Source organism: Dipteris shenzhenensis, chromosome 22 (assembly GCF_047967505.1).
Source record: "Dipteris shenzhenensis isolate YYH24624 ecotype China chromosome 22, Dip_SZ_1.0, whole genome shotgun sequence".
Taxonomy (NCBI): domain Eukaryota; kingdom Viridiplantae; phylum Streptophyta; class Polypodiopsida; order Gleicheniales; family Dipteridaceae; genus Dipteris; species Dipteris shenzhenensis.
In genome coordinates this window covers 11133374-11147557 of record NC_141617.1, presented here as the reverse complement: position 1 = coordinate 11147557, position 14184 = coordinate 11133374, and positions in this window count along the sequence as shown.

The window sequence follows — 14184 nt, the reverse complement described above, 5'->3', positions numbered from 1 at the left end:
GATGCTGTTGTGCTGATGCAGAGTAGGCAAGCTTAAGTACATCACAGATTTCTACTCCTTCGTTTCACGATCATCACAGATTTCAACATTTCAAGCTGCACTCTCAGACAGCTCAGAGCTCTGCTCCATGTCATAAATTAATGGAGCAACAGATGCAGAGATGCTAGAGCGACATTATACATGCCCTATGAACTCAACAACATACCTATGTAGTATGTAGTATAATGCTGCTAGAGCAACATTATACATACCCTATGAACTCAACAACATCCCTCTGTTCCATTAAAAAGTTCTTCTATTTTCTTCAGTTCCAAGGAAGAAATGTCACTTAAGATCAACCTATGTTGTAATTGAGTTTCTTCAGTTCCAAGGAAGAAATTTCAAACCCGTTACCCACTCTCTTGATGGAGTAGATAGCTGGCAAGGAAGCTGGCAAGGAATTACTTCCAGAGTGGTCCAATGGACATTGGTCTATTATTTACCTACTCTGATTCAACAGTCAGTACTGGTACTGTTTGTGTTTTGTGCTCCTATGATCTCATTATGTGATGGTGATGGATTGGACCTCCCAGCTCCAACTGCTTGCCTATATATTTTATTCAATACAGAAAACTCATTTCTATATGGAAGCCGCCAAAAGCAACCAGCTCTCAGTAACTGTCAAACATTTTTTGCACCAGATTTTCCGCATCCAAAACTTTGACCAACATCACCAAAGCATTTCAAACATTGCAATACACGTATTTCCTATCGTCGAATTTCTCGCATCGTTGATCTTCCCGCCTCATGTCCTTGCACAATCTTGGCTGACATGTTATCCATTTTATTATCCATGCCCATGGCTTTTATCCAGCCGCTGTGAGCTTTATAACCGACAAGATCAGCACAACTCTGCTCCTGAGCACCTTTCTTGTTAACTGAGAACTTCATTGAGCAACCCAACAAGCATTTGGGCATAATAAACTACCTTCCTTGTTCTCGCTTGATGCATTTGGCCAGCTGGTTAATTGATGGTAACTGCATTGCTCTCGTTAAGGATCCTCCTCCACAAATTTGGCCATTGGCGACGAGATGAATGAAAACCAGAATTTTAACAAGATGAATTTTTGTTGGATGCTGGGTTCCGATGAGCAGGGGCGCATTATCTTCAATTACCCAAAGCCTTCTTGCCTGTCAATTTTGGCCAACACGTCAGGGCAAGAAGCAATTGGGAGCCTAAAATCCTCCCCAGATGTGCAATTTCCCCAATGGCATAGTTTTTGTTGCGTTTACGAATGTGGGTAACATGTTATGATCGGGTGATTCCGACGACCCAACGGTTGCCCGTTGCCCGCCCACTGACTGGCAGTGAGTGCGACCTGGAAGACAGAACGCAGAGCCTTTCCCTGTGCAACTTTTCCCCTCTGCACCTCCCGCAGCGAGGATCTTTCCGTCTTCTTTTTCATACGACCAAACTTACTGTTTACGCCGTAGCTCGTCAGTTTTTAGCTCCGAAAATATTGTTTCGCGGTTCAGTTCAAAGAAGATAGGCTTAGCTTAGCCAAGTTAGACTTGCTAATATAGTTAGTGTCAATTTATGCATGGAGAGCATGCTAAGAGAACATCTTGCCACCCTCAATTGCTGCCGCACATAACTTCCATACCCATGTTCTTCGCCGCAAATCTCCCCTAAGGCTCAGTGCACACGCGGTAAACGATGCACACGATGCGCCACTGATGGAGTTGGCATGCATTTCGATGCAGGGATGGAGTGCCATTGATGCTCGAATTTGCACCTCCATTTTGGATATTGCAACTTTGAGCATTTGAACTTCCTTTTATGGAGGGTGTTCAGTAATGGGTAAGCTTCCTACCAAGAGCAAGACTCGCTAAGTGGAACCCAAGAATACAGCCTCACTCTCCATTCTGCAGCAACTTTAGGGAGACACACGTGCACTTACTGTGGGAGTGTCCTGTATCTCAGGAATTTTGGAAGGCAATTGAGAAGAAGCTGGCAGAGATGCATATACAGGTCAAACTCAGGTGGAAAACTGCCTTACTAGGCGACAAGAAGGAGCACAATGAGCTAATCTACCAGACGCTTTAACTAATTAGAGCTCTAGTTTTGATGTGCATATGGAAACATAGGAATGATGTAGTTTTTCACATAATACCAAGATCTAGAATTCCAATAGTCAAATGTTTAGACGAAATTTGGGCTGGTACTGTGCTTTTTGGCTTGTAAAACGAAGCTTGTAATGACCTTGCAAGGCTTTGGGTCTGATGTCTGAATCAACGTCACTTGATGGCAGTCAACTAATCACCATCACTCATCATATAAAGATTGGGACATATGGTCAAAGCTTCATATTACACCTTCCGTCATCAAACGTATGAGGCACCCTCACACGAATTTGACTTAACTAAGGTTATGAGATGGCCCTGACAAATAACAACTTTGGATGCTGATTGCATGTAATAGCTAATACCATGCTTTATCTATGGAGTGAATGGAGGGCATCGAGCACCCCCACTCCCTAGGGCAACTATCGACTTCACATCTAGATAAGAGGGTGATGCCCACCTTCCACAATGTTGGTGCTTAAATTGGGATCAACATCACTTGACGGTCAACTAATCACCATCACTCATCATATAAAGATTGGGACAGATGGGCAAAGTTTCATATTGCACCTTCCGTCATCAAACTCACGGGGCACCCTCACACGAATTTGACTTAACTAGGGTTGTGAGATGGCCCTAACAAATAACAACTTTGGATGCTGATTGCACGTAATAGCTAATACCATGCTTTAGCTATGGAGTGAATGGAGGACATTGAGCACTCCCCCTCCCTGGGGCAACTATCAGCTTCACATCTAGAAGGGTGATGCCCCCGTAATAGCTAATACCATGCTTTATCTATGGAGTGAATGGAGGGCATTGAGCACTCCCCTCCCTAGGGCAACTATTGGCTTCGCATCTAGATATGAGGGTGATGCCCATATCACAAGAAAGGTGGGGAATCCTCTTCCCCATATCGACAGAAAACCACATGTAATCTGAGGTTGGGTTGAACTATATTGATACAACAATATGAGTCTCTCTCTCTCTCTTTCTCTCCCCAAAAGTTGTTGCTTATGCACTTGTATCACGAAAGGTAAGAATGTAGCTTGAGAGAACACTAAAGCCAAGAAATTGAAGTGAAGAAAGGAGCATGCAAGGTGAGGATCCCAATGGTGAATACACTAAATCTAACAAAATGAAAATTTAAAATTTTGATGTTTTAATCATCCACAACAAGTGGGGATTTTGTATAGGGATTTTATATTTTGAATAGATGTCCCTTGTATAACATAACGCCATTAGTGAGCAAGAAATAGTTTTATTCAAAACATGCCGACATTTAAGCTTATCTCGAGAGCTAGATAGGTTATGAATTTCAAGAGTGCATAGTAGCAATCCGAGAATCAGATCCAAAAGCCATTGCTGTAAAGTCTAGTCCAAAGAGCCTTTGACATGTTGATACCTAGTGCATCCACTTTTGGCCAACCAAACCAAAGCATATCCCTATTAGAAATTCATAAATGATGCCATCTAAAAAGGCATAAACATGACATACATGCTTAGAAGTTTAGGTCTTACGGAGGTATAATCTCATTCATTGTTAATAGTTTGGATGGGGTGTGTGGACATTAATGTTGTAGTGTCTTATCACAACACTAGTACATAAGCTTTCACATATTTTTATTGAGTATGCTCTATAATCTTTTTGCATTGTGGTTAGGTGGAACAATGTGCTGCTTGGTTTCTTGCAAAAGTAAATAAAACAACCTATGGTAGACAGTTCGAGTTTCTTTCGTTGTTGTTCTTATGTCATGGGAAAGTAGGTCGTCATGTAAGTCCCTTTACCAAGAATTTTAAAAGGAGCTTCAACACATTTTATTGTGTTATTCATTAGGCTTTAATTTTGTTTTGGAGGATTACATATCCCTCTACTATTCATGGTATGATTGCTAATATGGGAAATGCCTCTATATATAGTGTATTGTAATTTTATACACCAAAAAAGGATAGCCAAGCTGAGCCAAAGATCGAATTGATTGGCTAGGTTGAACCCAAACAATATGGGTCCCATGTGTACCACCTCATCTTGGCCATTTTCATGGAACCCATAAACTTGTGGATTTTTAAATGGGTGTATGAGAAAGGGCAGCGTATGGTAAATAGTTTGCTTGATTCCATCCATTGAGATCATATTTTAATTGCCTTCCAAAAACATTTCATTCTTGGAGCATAAGCGTTGATAACTATCATTGCATAGACAATGGAGTACATTGGTTATTCCATGAAGAACCTATCAAATGAGTCACAAAGGTGATCTCTTCATATCAGTAATAAGTGGACTTAAAAAGCTCATTCATACTCTTTAAAATCTGTCCGCAATAGGTTATAAATGAAGATCTCAATCAATGAACCATGGTGGTGACCTCTTCATATCAAAAGCAACTATATGTGGATTGCCATTGTTAAGGTAAAATTATGTCCACATGAGGTATTTTTAGATCCTTCTAGAATGTACCTATGAAAATTTGTAACAACTAATATTTTAATGGATGCAAAAAAATCCATATCTTATGCCCAATATGTAAACAATAGGATGAGATAATTGATTTGCCTCCACAAGAAATTTCTTCATTTTCCCAATATGATTTTGAAATACAGAACCTTTAAAAATTTAAATGGGGGGTCATACACATGGACATTATGATTTGCATGGAATGGAGCCTATGTTATTGAAATTGTCTTAACTTGCAAGATAAATTTATGCATGTAGCATCCATAACTAGTTATGCTTGGCACAAGCACGAATGTATTTGATTATCTTTGAATATTAAAATGATAGACAATATGCACTTGTTTATTATCTTTTGATTGTAAAAGTAGATGTTGGTGCCTTTGAATGAAAGAGACCCACTACTAAGAAAGCCAGACCTCGTCTCTTTAAAAACATCACTTCATGTTGCATCTTGTTTTTATATAACCATTTAAACTTTGATAGGATGTTTGTATATCCATTTTTAAACCAAGTGGCACTAGACTCAAGGTAAGCACATCGATAATAAACTAAAGAGAAGATTCTAAAATAAGTGGCAATACCTCATATTGCATTCCTCATCTAGCTCTCCACATTTGTAGAATATTGAGTGACACGTTCATTTTCTTTCAACATTTGGGCCCCATATTGCATAATTCATTATGTTGACTGCTAATACGCTTTATGCTTCTAGGCATTTTAACTACAGGAAGATATCTAACTTGAAAAGTGCAAGAATATTGTATGCATCACAAAGCTCATTAAAAGGGCAAGAGAAATGGAACTTCAAAAGAGGGTCCATATAGAAATTAGAACTTTTGTGCAATTAACTCACAAGCGTGCTAATCTGGAAAACACCTTGAGCATATAGGTTGATGCACAAGTATGGTAGTATGTCATGCTACAATAAGTAACAACATGCAAATGATACACCTAGGATTGTCCAAAGGAAGAAATCACATCACTTTAAAGGATATTGAAGACTTCTATTGCATTAAACAAAGGATCTCCTTGATTAGTCCTTGTTGATCTCTAGGAACTAATATTCCACGATAGAGTAATACATGTGTTTCTTAATATTACTATTTAGAGTACTTTGAACCCTTAAAGTATGTTAGAGAATTCTTAGAGTATGACGACTTCTGTATTAATTTCTTGATAGAATTGTAGCAAGTTTTCCATCATGACCATGGACCATCTATTAAACCTATAGTCTTTATGTCCATCTAGTTTAGGATTTTGGTTCCAACCTTGACTTTGATAAGACATAGCATGAACAAATCAAGAGTAGGAGGTGTTACCATCCCTTCATGTGGTTTGCATGACATCTAACATTGGTTTATAGTGGAGTTATTTCCACTAAAATCCTTTCAAATCCTCTAATGAAAAGTTCATGGGTGGTATATATTATTTGCACTTCTTACTCACAATACATATATTTTTTTGAAGAATGGAACATCTACCCATGAGGGATGCGTAGTAAGTCAACATCAATGTATTACATGGAGTTTGTATTGACATAGTATGATAGAGCAGCAATGTCTATGTTCATGTTCTCCAATATATGCATAGCTACTTTTGATGAGAGGGAAAAAAATAAATCATTCACTTGCATGAAATAAAAAATCAGAATTGTCCAACCCATCCATCAACGTTCAACTCTTTGTTGAGAAATGCATTGTCAAGCCTTCCACACCACTGTGATGAACTACTTCAAGCAACCAGAGTCTTTGTTTAGAAATGCATTGACAAGCACAACTACTTCAAGCAACTGACTATACATGACCCTTAATATCTCTTCTACTACTTTCTTTAGGTATTAAATGGAATTAAATCAATGATACTTAGCTTTATATCTCATAATTCATGTAGTGCATCTAATCGTCCACATTAAGTGATAGACATATATAGGAAGTATTACACAAGTGATAGATACATATAGGAAGTATTACACATCTTGTGAAAGTAACTTGAATTAGTGAAGACTTCTGAAGTGAGAACTGTTCAAAATTTTGGAGCATGCTACCCTCCTAGTTAAAGCCAACAAAATGTAAAATTACTACTTGATAATAGAAGGTTTGCCTCATTAAATGACACTCAAAGCATTCTTATGGACAAAATTAATCAAATCCATACTTCACTAAATTGCATTAGATAATTTTGGACTTAATATTCTTTTTTGCTTTAAAAAATAGCACATTCTTTAACATTTGTGAAAAGAGAGTGATATAGTATCACATTTATTATAAAATGAAGAACTAGAATTTGTAATATAAAGCTTTGTAAAACTCTACATAGATTTTACAAAGTGGAAAAAAAGGGTTGGTTAACAAAATAAGTGGGGATGCACATGGCATACAACTAGAAATCTCTCTCTCTCTCTCACACACACACATACACACACACACAAATGATATGATGGTAATGTAACTTAGTACCCTTGATGTAATGGACTGTTTGGGGCAAGGAGATGAACAAAAAGCTCAACTCAGTACCATGTAGCTCACCTGGTACCATCTATTAGGCTTGACACCTTCTAATATTAGCTTGATACCATAAATAATTATGGAGGCTGAGTAGGCCAATCTTGGCATGCATGGATTTAACAAGCTCTAATTTAGAGGGCCTACAATTTATGTCAAATGCAAGAATATGTCAAGGTACAAGCACATACATGAATTGATACATGGTTTTTTATCTGACTAGGTGGGCTAAAATGAAAACATGTTGGTCTTACCAACCAAGTCGGCTCTTTACCCTATTGCACTATATATACATGCTTGTACATGCTAAATTGGCATCTCAATGAGTAGACATACCTTCTAGATGTGCGTTGCAACATAGTTTTGAATTGTGACCAAATAATGCGCCATGAAGGCCAATCATATGCTGATACAATGAAAGTCTCTCTCAATGACTAGTTGTGCTTTCAGCTTACTGCTTAGTCATTTGAAGAACTTTTGGCTTCAAACACCTTGATTGGGTACTACTCGGCTATAGCTACTCATGAGCTAGACACTTGGAGCTCATAATTGCTCATGAGCAAGTTGACGCTTCTTAGAGGTAACATCCTTATAGATAATATTCCATGAAACTATACGATGACCACATAAATGTATCATTTAGTTTCTAGCTTTGTAGCTCCCTTTACTCAAAGACTAGCAGGGATGAATGTTTATATGGAATGAAAAATGCATCATGACATTTTGGTTTATGATAGTGCGGCCTGGATGGCTAGTATGCAGCTCTTAAAATGCTCTTAAAATTTTGGTTCATGATAGTGCTGCCTGTATGGTCAGTATGGAGCTCTTAAAATGCTTGAAATTGTGAGCCGCAATAGCAAGGAGTGAAGGACCATCGCCAACCAGAACATAGTGGAGGTACACAAGGCTGAAGGGCTCATGCACGTGGAATAAAGCACGTTGAGAGGATATGCTATAGTATAGTCGAACTACATGATCAAAATCCAACTAACACAAGCTATTAAAGCTAATTGATTATATGCCATGGAGGTAATAAGACTGCTATTTTTATAAGTGTTTGTGACTATAGACTCACATTGTAAGTTTGTGTGTTGATTGTGTCTTTACTCAACAACAACATGATTAATATATGGGCTAGCATAATGTGGACAATGAGTGGGCCTTTATATATGACTAAATCTGAGACTTGAGGCCTATGGAAAACATACAAATTACTCTCCAAATGCATATTGTATGATGGATAATAAGGGTTTGCCAAAGTGTCACACATTGGATATGGGTATATGTAGCCCCCAAATACATGGGATATGGCAAATACTCTACATAGAATACTAGTTCCCAAACACATGGGGACAAGGATATGGCTAGCCACCAAATACATGGGGTGTGACAAATGCATCAATAAATAGCTTTCACTTACAAGCACATGTAGGATTGTGTAAAAGTAAAAAATGGTTGTGCTTGCTACTTTTAGAGTGGTCACACAACCACTTACATATCAATAGTCACAAATGGTTCTTCGAAATATGACTTCTAAACATGGTAACTTCTTCTTGGAAATTTTGAAGGCTGATGAATCCTACATTTAAATTGCCTTATGTGTACCTCATGCTAAGGATATTGTTTTGACTTGATTGGTAGTTGCATTTGATATCGTGACATCGATAACAAGTGGAGCTCTGCATTGAAGCCTACAGTCCAAAAGGTTTTTGTTCTAACAAATCTTTTTTATGGATAGATGCAGATGAGTGGAGCTCCTTCAATATCTCATACATTATAGTACAATACTTTCAAATATGATGATCCTTAGCTTCTTGTGTGTGAAATGCATTTTGAGATTTGAAAGATCATAACTTGTATACTTTACATTTTGTGTCCTATCTATGCAAGTGAAAGAAAGTGTGTCAAATTAGGCTTGCAACACACACACAACCCTTCTTGTCAAAGGATGGAAAATAGCTGAAATTGTTATAAAAAAGGAGTCCCTCCCCATGCCCTGTTTCAAATTTCCTTGTTTGAAATTCAATGTTTAATGGAAAATTGTCTTACTTGTGGAGATGACAATGGGAGTTTAAGAAATCCTCAACCAACTTGCAAAAGAATTTGCGGTTTACAACTTAAGTTCATCCTCATCCAAACAAATTTGTATATATGGCAAAGGGTAAAACCATGGAGATAAACATGTTGGGTAAGTTTTAACTTTTCAAGATAGCTTACTCTTGTATGGTATATATGGACTCATGGGACTTGTCCTAATGCAGCTTGACTACATTGAAAAGTCATACTTCCATACAACCAAGAGAAATATGTAAGCTAGTTTGCATATGCATACATACTCAGTGTAGCTTGCATGATGTATTGTCCATAGATTTCTTGTTTCAGTGCATCAGTGCCATAAGCCTATGATGAGGACTATTGTCCACAACTTTGTTGTTTCAACCCACCAATTTCATAAGCTTATTATGAGAGATCATAGTTTCTCCATATATTCCCCAAGGGGACTTATTCAAGGATCCTCATCTTGCCTCCCCTTTAAAAAAACCCTCTCCCAATGTCATTTCATAAGTTAAGCTCCTACATATCCTCCTCCTCATAGAACCCATGAGTAGGTGTTTTAATTCATTCTTAGATCTTCTATTTCTCATAGAAATCTCTACAAGTATAGGCACTTGGAGAATGAAAATTCCAAAAGATCTAAGCTACATCAAGACCTTCTTATTGCCATGTGTGTTTCAATGATCCCTTTTCCCATAAGGCTTTAAATCCTAAAGATCTTGCATTGACTATAGAGTAGTCAACAAGATAATCATTGAGAATAATGCCATTTTCCCATAATTCCATACATCTAGAATAAATTGAAAGGCACTTCCATAGTTCTCCATGGTGGATCTCAAATCAATGTATCATCATGTAAGGATCGATACTTGGAAGCCAGCCTTCAAGACAAGAGAAGTTTGCTCCTACGACCTTTGTGAGGATCCATAAATGAAGTCTTATACCATGCTTGGATAATTCATATCTGTGTACCTTGATGACTCCTTATTCACTCTAAAAGCAATTAGAAACACCTCCAAAGCTAGGATAAGTTATTTGCATTGCCCTCTAAACACAATTCTATAGTAATATGTAAAAGTGTTATTTCCTTGTGCGGGGGCTAGAATTTAGGGAAGAATTTTCCCATCAGGGCTAGCTCCCTTTCTAGTATTGGACCCTCTCAAACTTGTGCCTTGCCCTTGCTTCCCATGGGAATGTATATGTACTCTCTATCAGCTTCTACTCTCTTTGGAGCAATGATAATAGCTAGCTTATAGCCTACAAAAAATAGTTAATTGGGCGACCCCTTTGGTTGATTACACCAGGTTGCTATAGCCTACACCCACATACAAAATTGGCAATAATTTTTGGTAATCTTCATGCTCAATTAGACATTATGCTACAACCTACAATGATAATCTATTTGCCATCCCCTATTCTCAACTTGCCAGAAACCAACCCATGAGCTTAGGTTTGCATCCACTATAGCCTATAAGGAGCATAAATTGTAATTGTGGTTAAAGGTTGGTTGTACATTCAAATTTTTCTAGGCACAAGCTTAGAAACTAGCTAGTTTTCATCCTCAATGGATCAACTAACGTGCTTATTAGACATTAGAATTAGCTTACTTGCTCACTTAGCAATAGCTTGCATGCTAAGCTTTTGCATTAGTCTTAGTTATCATACTTTGTTAAAGCTCTATAGACCTGCATCTGTAGCCATTTGTTGATCAATCATCATGCTTAGTAAGCATTTTATTAGCATGTACATTTAGCACTAGCTATCATGTGTAGTTAGCATTAATTTATTGCACTATTATCATCATTTAGTATACCTAGTTAGCATCAGTTTACCTTATTAGTTATCATAGGTTTTTTAGCATGATTTGTTAGCATTATCTCTCATGCATCGCTAGATACCCTTTCTCTAAAATGCTAAAAATAACCAAAATGGCTTTAGGAGTGTGGAATATGATATTTTGAAGGTGCCAATCAAGATTGCATTGAAGTCTAATACAAAACGATTAAGATATCATCATCTTTGCTTGAAAGGAAGTATTAAAAAATGCACTAATAGCCAAGAGTAATGATGCAAAAAATTGGCTATAAATGCATCAAAATGACATGAATAGATTTCAATGTGTGAAATTGTGGTGTGATTTGGGTTTAAATTTTAGCTATGTCAAAAGGTAGAAATGATTTTTCATAAAATAGAAGAATAGATGCATATGTATTCAACCCTCCCCTTTGCATCTCTACCTTAAGCACATGGCCTAGGAAACATGTCAATCAAAGTGAGATGCAATTCGTACATAGCTCTATGCATGCCTTTTTTTCACTGTCCCCTATTCTGTATATGTATGGAGTAAGAATCTACAAAAACATTGACACTTGTAAGGTGTAATAGATATAGATAAAGTACAATATGTATTAGATTTGCAAGGCATCTATATCTACACTAATCTTTACAAACCAACTTGCTTAAGTCCAAATTGGCACTTTGCACCACCATGAATGACTTGTCTCTCTAATTTTGAGAACATCATCTTTCTCGAGGGGCATTCTCTTAAACAGTTTACTCTTGGTGGACATAGGTCATCACCCAACTACTCCTCTACTTCCTTTTATTGTACACCATGGTCTAGAAGCCTTCTCAATTGAATGAACATAAAACCAACCACTTAACCAACAAACTTAAAAGGGACTAAATTATTGAGGATACATGAGATGGATTGGTTATGTTACCTCATTTGCATACCATCACCACAAACAAGTTTACTAATTAGTTATGTTACCTCATTTGCATACCAATTACAGCAAACAAGTTTAATTGCACAAATACCTCTTAGTAAGAATTTATTGTAAAAAGCCCAACTTCCATGTACACATTGTTGTGTGGAATAACTTAAAACCATGTGATGTGGCTACTACTTGCATAACATGGTGATGAGACAACCCTCATCTATGATAAATTCATTGGTAGCCTTATAAGTTTCCATGCATAGGTCTATAGAGAGACATTCTAGGAAGGTGTATCTAGCCTTCTCCCACATTTTGCAATAGGAAATGATGTGGGAAAGCTTTCCCACACCATGATGGTCACTTTATCACTTGCCCTTAGTGTGCAAGATCTCCAATGCTACTTTGCTTCAAAAAATTGTAAATTTTTATGAGAACCCTACACCAAGAGTATCCAATATAGATAGCCATCACAAGAAGGGATCCCTCCTACTCTCTTTCATCACTATGTAAAGTAAGGATAGATTTATTTGTGGCCTTTAACCTTTTCAATTACATTAGCCAATTTCAAGAAATCTCTTTTCATGACTCGATGGTAGGAGGGACCTATAACCATGGTAGCATTGTCAAAATCAATGATCAATTTATACTGTTTGCCTAGAAATCTCTATACATGTGCAGGCATAGTGTGGGTCATACCTTCAATATTATCATTCTCTTGTCCTTTTTCTATATGGTCATCTACATGTCTAGAAGTTCTACAAGATCTAGTAGGACCCTTCAGAAATTATTGCCTCTATCCTCATTATGCTTTGTTCTTAACTCACTCTTCTTTGAAGCAGGAACTTGTGAAGGAGTAGCTGCTTGTCTTCTTTAAGTTTGAAACTTTGAAACTATAATTTTTCTTTAGTATTATTCTATACACAAGTGTGAAGAATGGTTCTTAGGATAAAGCTAAGAATGATTATTACCTCCATATAATGGCTCCTCAGATGGATGTCTCATCTCCATCATCAGGTAATCAAGCCACCATGGGTAAACATGTGACTCAATTACAAGATTTTCTAGTTTTCTTGCTTGCATTAGCTTCATAATCCAGCTACATAGGTAGCAAAAAAGTTTGCATCATTTAAGAGAAAGTAGGTTATGGTAGATTGTCATTGGATGGCTATTGCATGCAAGAATCTTATCCAAAAACTATTGATGCATCGATGTTGGCAATTGTGGTTGCTTCTTAGGAGATGACAAGCTCTTCATCACATGTTCAATCTCATGAAATGTTTGCATGAAGTGCAATTGTAGATAATATTTAAAATGTATCAAAACATCACCTAATGAGAGATTCACTTGTACTAATTTTGTAATATCTATCATTTGCATCTACTAAGTCTCCTTGCACATATATATTCACCACTCTTTGTTGTCTTGGCATCCCTAGACTTCTTGTGTCTTGAGACACTGCAAGTATCTCCAATAAATTTTTCTTTCATTAAAAGGAAAATTGTCTTTAAATCGAAGAACTACATAGGCAAAGGCAAAGAGGTAGTAGATTTAAAGATGTCATGGACCACCTTTGCTTGAGCAAAGCATGCCTAGATTGTTGTCCATAATAATCTTGGCCAATTCAGATAAAAAGACCTAAGTAACCCTTCACCATTTGATGGATTGTCTATTGTAACCAACTTATAGCCCTTTGTCTTCACTTTCTCCTATGCTTTGCTCTGGGTAATAGTGTGGGCCTCCTCTATCTGCTATAGAAGACTTGATTTTATTAGCAATCCATCTTTGCAATCTCCTCATCATAAATTTTTTGTGAATTCCTCCTAAAACCAAGAATGGGAGGATTTTAGTTTACAAAACCATGGCTTACATTTCAAAATCCAAAGTCATTAAGAATAAAATGTGAGGTTACCTTAGATACAAACTATGCTAAATTAGGCATGGAATATTGTACCATGGCTTATTGGGTCATCTATACCCTCTTTATCCTTTTTTTTTTCATCCTATTAAAATATCTCATCAATGTGCCCTTGTCTAACAATCCAAGTTTTTGTGTTAGGAAAATATCATGTGCTAGAATATGTGTCACATGTACTCTAGCCAACCTAAAAGAAATAAGCCTTATGATAGGAAGATTGTAAATTAGGAACTGGACATGTGATTTCCACTTAAAATATTGTTCCACAAGAAATCACAAAAACCTATTAAGTTTTGCAAGTATTAGGACTTCTCGCTTGAGCATTTTGAATTTGAGAAATTGACATTGAACTCAAACATGTTGGGAGCGAGATGCTAATTGTGTTCCACTTGTGAATCTATATTAAGTGAGCATTACAAACAAATCTACTATACT